At 44.7% G+C, this 6,508-nt stretch overlaps 1 long non-coding RNA gene across 1 annotated transcript in view; it reads left to right on the top strand.

The window, feature by feature from the left end:
• Positions 1-5,433, top strand: part of LOC106809728 — an 8,362-nt gene extending 2,929 nt beyond the window's left edge. The window contains exons 2-3 of the long non-coding RNA XR_001393902.1: positions 4,312-4,381; positions 5,111-5,433. This is a non-coding gene — a long non-coding RNA (uncharacterized LOC106809728). The remainder of the gene's footprint in view (positions 1-4,311; positions 4,382-5,110) is intronic.
• The last annotated feature ends 1,075 nt before the right edge of the window (positions 5,434-6,508 follow it).

The raw sequence follows: 6,508 nt of genomic DNA, 5'->3' as shown, positions 1-6,508 counted from the left end.
ACAGCTCTGTAAAGTACAGTCTGGTACACTTTTGTGTATTACAATATATGTACCTTCGGTACATATCTGTAGTACCTGATACGACCAACGACCCTTGACACTAGTACTACTACTAGTACTACTACTAGCTAGCTAGTAGTACTGCTGAGAGGTCTATGTCCCCGGGTACTGCGGAACGTACCCTGGGTACGGTGGGTATACCGGAACGTTACCTGGCACTATCTAATATGCCGGACCGTACCTCGCCACTCCTACTAACGAGTCTAGGGAGTCGCCTACCGCCTACTCCCTAACCCTACCCCAACCCGCACCCTAACCTAACCTAATCCTAACCCTAACCATATCAAATAGTGACCAGCGGTACGTTCCGCGGTATACCGCCGTACCAGGGTACGTTCCGGCAGTACCCTGGGGGACATAGACCCTATGAGCACTAGTAGTTCTAGTAGCCCGCCAGCTGTGCGACGATGTCTATATACGGTATTTCTAACTATAGCAATACGTTTCTTGGAGCTATAGTAGTAGTTAGTAGTAGTAGTACCGCTGATAGGGTCTATCATCTATGTCCCCCAGGTACTGCCGGAACGTACCTGGGTACGGCTGGTATACCGGAACGTCCCTGGTACTAAATACCTACTATCTAATATGCCGACTGTACCTCGCCTACTCCACTAACGAGCTCTAGCGGGAGTCGCCTACGCCTACTCCCTAACCTAACCCTAATAATCCAACACTAACCTAACCTACCTATAACCTACCCCTAACTCATTCACTAGATAGTTACCAGGGTACGTTCCGGTAATATACCGGACCGTACCCAGGGTACGTTTTGGCAGTACCCTGGGGGACATAGACCCTATCAGCACTAGTACCAGGAGTAAGATAATAATATTCCTATATTATCTTACTAGGACTGCTACTGCTAGTACTACTACTACTATAGGTAGGCTACTACCATCGACAGGTTATCTATCTATTTCTATGAGTACTACTTACGCAGATAAGGTCTATGTTCCCCTGACCTCTGTTTGACCTGGCTCGTTTAGCTATTCTGACTTATATATATATCATACTATATATACTAAAATTATATATTAATAATATATATATAGGGTAGGGTTAAGTCAGGGTTGTCGAATAGCTAAACGAGCCAGTTTCAATACGAGGTTCAGGGGCTAGACCTACGAGCACTACACTGACAAGCTCAATCAAGTGTGTCGTTGTCGTATCAGGTACTACAGATATGTACCCGAGTACAGTATATGTTACTAACAGCTACCCGGGAGTGTACCTGACTTGCTACCTCAGAAGTGTATCCTACCTACCTAACCTACCTAAATACCCTCATATAAAATACTAAACGTAATTAAACCAACGCTAAAACTCTCGGGTACATATCTGTAGTACCCTGATACACACACCGACCCACATCTGCACCCTATTGCGGACGTCTAGTCAACACAGTACTCTAGTTACTAGTATGGCTATTTTCGCTATTGTTGCTTATAATTACTAGTAAATGCGTCAACATGCCTATGCTGCACACCAAAGTCCAGAGCACACCTCGCACACCACCACAGGCACTTGGAACGTCTAATAAAAATAAAAACGCGTGGCTAGCGTCCTGGCGGTTGCCTAGCTCCAGGCTATACATGCCGGCACACCACTCACACACGTGATGCGCAGCGACTCGTACACGCATGATTGCGCAAACGGGACACACTCTCCCTCTCTTTCTCGCTCGCCGTCCCCGCTCTTCGTCTCTCTCTGTCGCTTCTCTCTCCTGAATCTCACACACACACCCCTCTACTCTCTAGCTTTTCTCTTTTCTTCTTCTCTCTCTCTCTCTCTCACACAGCACACACACTCTAGCTTTATAATCTCCTCTCTCTCCTCTTCTCTCTCTCACACACCACAGTGGACACGCCTGCCTCCACAGACGCGTCCCGTTTGCGCAATCATTGGCGCAGGGGTGAATTAGCTTTTGACACAACGCCTCCTACCTCAAAAGCAGGGGTCCGAGTCCGGCGTCGTCAGGCTTTGAAATTAAAGATTTAACAATAACGCGATTGCTTTTTTTTAAGATTCATGCAGTGCCGTCTGCCAAATTTCTTTGGAACATTTATCTGAAGCAATACAGTAATCCGCGAGGTCCGGTACAGTGCTCCGGGAAGAACTAGCTTAGTAATGGCAGAGAATGTTCAGGGAGTACACACGGAATCCTGCATTATGTCAAATCAGAGACGACAGTAAATAAGAAGTATTTGACTCGGACTCCCGTTATTTCGGCACCTATATAATATATATACGGCACAAACGGCATACCACATATAATGTTAACAGCGCCGCAGCCGTCAGTCAATTGGCTTTTCAGGCAGTGTGTATATATACTGATATAACTCTGGTACCCGAAGTAAGCGCATGGCAGAGGTGAACAAGGTGGGTCGAGGGCAAATATCTGATTTCCTCTAGAACATTGCTGGATGGGACAGACGGCGGGGCATCGTAGTGGTGTGCGAGATAATGTGTGTTTGCTCAACGTGAATCTAAACGATTTGCCACTTGTTTCGGCTTTTCGGATGTGTACGTTACTATATAAGTATACACCTTATCGCTGGCTCGTTGCGATATGCGGTTAAATAACGAGTCGATTTTCTGCAAAATGCGCATTGTGTGAGAATAAAAGGCAATGTCTTTCGTAAAATTTAGAAATTGATACCTAAAATTTTTGAACTAAACCCTAAAGGTTTTTGTTTCGTCCTAGTGTCTGAGAGTTCTACGTCGTGTAAAACTATAGTGCTCAAGTGACACTAGAGCGATAAACCTGCTGTTTTTTAACTTGGAATGAGGTATCTTGATCGGGATGAGGACACGCGCATCCGAAACAACGATGTTTAGCAAAATTGTAGCCTATAGCTTGTCAAGACATAGAAGATTATAACATTTTTAAAAGCCTTGAGAAGTATCGAAAATAAAATATATGACAGATCATATATATATATATATATATATCTATATATATATCAAGCGGGTAGAAATAGGAGAAAAAAGAGATGGTCGCACACGAACCATCTAGTTTTGAAATTCTAGATGGTCCTCCACACTAATTTCAAATTGTTCTCTAGCAGTATCCATCGCGGCGTGCAAGGACCATCACTTCCCCCCGGTACTGGACCAAAATATGATGTCCTCCTGCATTATTTTGATGGTCCCGGACCATCGGCCATCTCTTATTTGACACCTGTATATAATTATAATATAGCCTCGCTTACAACAAACTTAACTCGAGTTAAGCGTTAACTCGAGTTAACGATTATGTAGCGTCTTACAGCACCACAACACCGCGATAGCGCTTATTCGATTTATTATAGTGCATGCGTGCGTGCGTGTGTATGTAAAACGTGCGTGCGTGTGTGTGTGCGTGCGTGCGTGCGTGACGTGCGTGCGTGTTGTGCGTGCGTGTGCAACGTATACGTGCGTGCGTTGTGCGTGTGCACGTATAGTCGTGGATGCGTGCGTGTGCATTACGGTGGCGTGAGTGCGTGCGTGTGCAGTAACTGTTCTGCATGCGTGCGTGCGTGCGCGCGCTTGTGCAGGTACACGTTCGCTTCGTGGCGTGGCGTGCGTGTGCAAGTACATGCGTTCGTGGCGTGCATGCGTGGCTGCATAGTGTCACTCACGTCGTGCGTGCGTGGTGCAACGTACAGTGCGTGCATGCGTGCGTGCGTCTCGGTGTGGGCACGTAACGTGCGTGCGTGCGTGCGTGCGTGCGTGTGGCGCGCGTGTGCATGTGCACGGTAGACGTGTGCGCGCGTGTGCAGGTACACGTTTGTTCGTGCGTCGCGTGCAGTGCTGTGTACGTCACAATTGCGTGGCGTGCGTGCGTGTGCAGTACACTGGTGCGTGCGTTGCACGTACATGCGGCGTGCGTGCGTGTGTCACGTAACAGTTCGTGCGTGGCGTGGTGCGTCGCGCTGTGACGTACACGTCGGTGGCGTGCGTGCGTGCGTGTGCACGTATACTGCGTGGCTGCGTGCGTGCGTTCGTGTGTTGTGCACGTTCACGTGCGTGATTGTCGGCAATAATCGGCCTTCTTAATACGCTCTTGAATATATATATATATATATATCTACGGATATATATATATATATAATCAGACGGATTAATGAAATTACCAATGAAAAGGCAATATTCCACATTGTCAGTAATAGCATAAATCAAGAAGACTGGAACTACAGCTGTTAGCTATTTAATGCATTTGTATTATATTGGATATATCAAAAGTAAGTATGACGATGTCATTTATTACAGGTGTTTCAGAAGTTGAAACAATGCACTCCCGACCCACAGGTTCAGGGATTTGTGATGGACTTTTAGAAAGGTAATAACATTTATATAATATAAATTTATAGGCCAAAATTCAAACGGGCCAGAAAAATTGGCTCGTTGTCAACAGAAACAGATCTGCCCACCAATGAGGCAAAATTTACAAGACACGTCTTTTTTTGCCTCCAGCTTACTGTCATGGTTACACAAGAATGTTCTATTGCTGACGTTATTCTCCCTCAGCGTAATTATAATTCTGAGTCCCTTTTACCTTACAATATCACTATGTTACGGTGTTATATAATAAAATAATACATTTAATATAAAATTAATATAATACCAGGCATGCATTTAAAATGTTTACTTACAAGTTACATTCATAATTGCCCGTTCAATGTACTTTTTTTTATCCAAATAGTTTTTTCCAGAAACACATATCCAATTATATAATGGGAGTCAGTTGACTAACGGGTTTTGCATTACGCGTTTTCACATTACGAGTGGTTTTTCTGGAAAACATTTCTTGCATAGTGCGAGGTATTGCTGTGCACATTCTAAGTTAATCCTTCCCGCACCTATGTGGCGCATAGGGCGGTGCCTATCTCCGTTTTCATAACCCGAGGCCAGTACATTCTAAACTTATACATATAGTTATCTTAATCTCAAGTTCTTGTACAAATTTTCAATTTAATTAAAATTTTAATATAAAAATTGTGTGCATGTTTACTGTTTTACATGAAATGTGCTCGAGTGGTTCACACTGTGTTTCACTACTTTTTAACAGGTGCCTGGAAAGCGATCTGTCAGGAATTTCCTGACACAAACATCAAAGGATGCGCCTTCCACTTCAGCCAGGCGGTGTGGCGCAAGACTAAGGAGCTGGGACTGAAGACCACGTATAGCCTCCGTGGACAGGAGTTCCGCTACATAAGAAGTCTAATGGCATTGCCATTTCTTCCGGCTGCTGACATCCTGCCAGCATTTCACCAACTTGAGACAAGGGCAGCATCGCCTCAGCTGAAATAACTGATAAACTATATCAGTGGAAGCTGGCTAGGAAATCTGTTGTGGAAACCAGTCAATTGGAACATCTACAACCTGACGATCAGGACAAACAATGATGTTAAAGGTAAATAGTTTTAAATTACCTAGCAGGACACCCGGCGTTGCCCGGGAAATTAAAGCGCTCTGTTGGCGACCAATACCCAAAAATCTATCTATCTGCCTGGCTGTCTGTCTGTCTGTCTATCTATCTATCTATCCATCCTATCGAAAATAGTCTTGCACACAGTTACACTCTGTATCAAGCCAGTGCAAGGTGAATGCTGTGACGACAATGACATGGCGCATGTAACATTAATGCATGTATAGTAACTCACGTCAGTGCAAAGTGAATCCCGTTTATTTAATGCTGCTGCAGGGGCCTGTTTATTTAGTGTTGCTGCAGGGGTGCGTTTATTTAATGCTGCTGCAAGGGCCAGTATATTTTTCCCATTTTTTGGCTTAGATGACCTCTGAGGTCAAATCCAATGTGCCCATGACATTCAACACCAAAATTTACCCCTACTGAACGTCTTAGACATTTCTAGAGTGGTCCGTATAGATTTGCATCGAATCCATTAATAATCATTTAATTTTTAGCTCGCCTTGACATCGTCAAGATGAGCTATTGCCATGGGGTGTCGTCCGTCGTACGTCCGTCAACATTTGGCTACGGACTGTTTGACCCACATGTTTCAAATTGCATATAGTTGTTACTCCTAGGGGAGAGGTTTCAACGTTCTATTTTGGAGCACGCCAGTCGACCTACATTCGAGCCACATCCACTTTTTGGCAAAAATGGAAATGGCCATAAATCAGTTAAGGTTCAAAGGATTTTGCTCATTTCTGGTATGTGAAAGGACTGGCCCCAAAACATATCACACAGGTTTTTAGCAAATTATGCAAATTAGGTAGATCTTGGCAATTTCACTATATGCATTTCAGTGTCTGCCTACGGTCAACGATAACTCGAGAACCATTTGACCCCCGTTTCAAATTGCATGTAGTTGTTACTCCTATGGGAGAGGTTTGAACGTCCTATTTTGGAGCACGCCAGTACGCCGACCTACTTTCGCTGAGAGGGTCTATGTCCCCCGGGGTACTGCCGGAACGTACCCTGGGTACAGTCCGGTATACCGGA

The sequence above is a fragment of the Priapulus caudatus genome, unplaced genomic scaffold (genome assembly GCF_000485595.1).
Source record: "Priapulus caudatus unplaced genomic scaffold, Priapulus_caudatus-5.0.1 Scaffold380, whole genome shotgun sequence".
Taxonomy (NCBI): domain Eukaryota; kingdom Metazoa; phylum Priapulida; class Priapulimorpha; order Priapulimorphida; family Priapulidae; genus Priapulus; species Priapulus caudatus.
The sequence above is the reverse complement of the archived record's forward strand: the minus strand, read 5'-3'. Positions and strand labels throughout refer to the sequence as shown.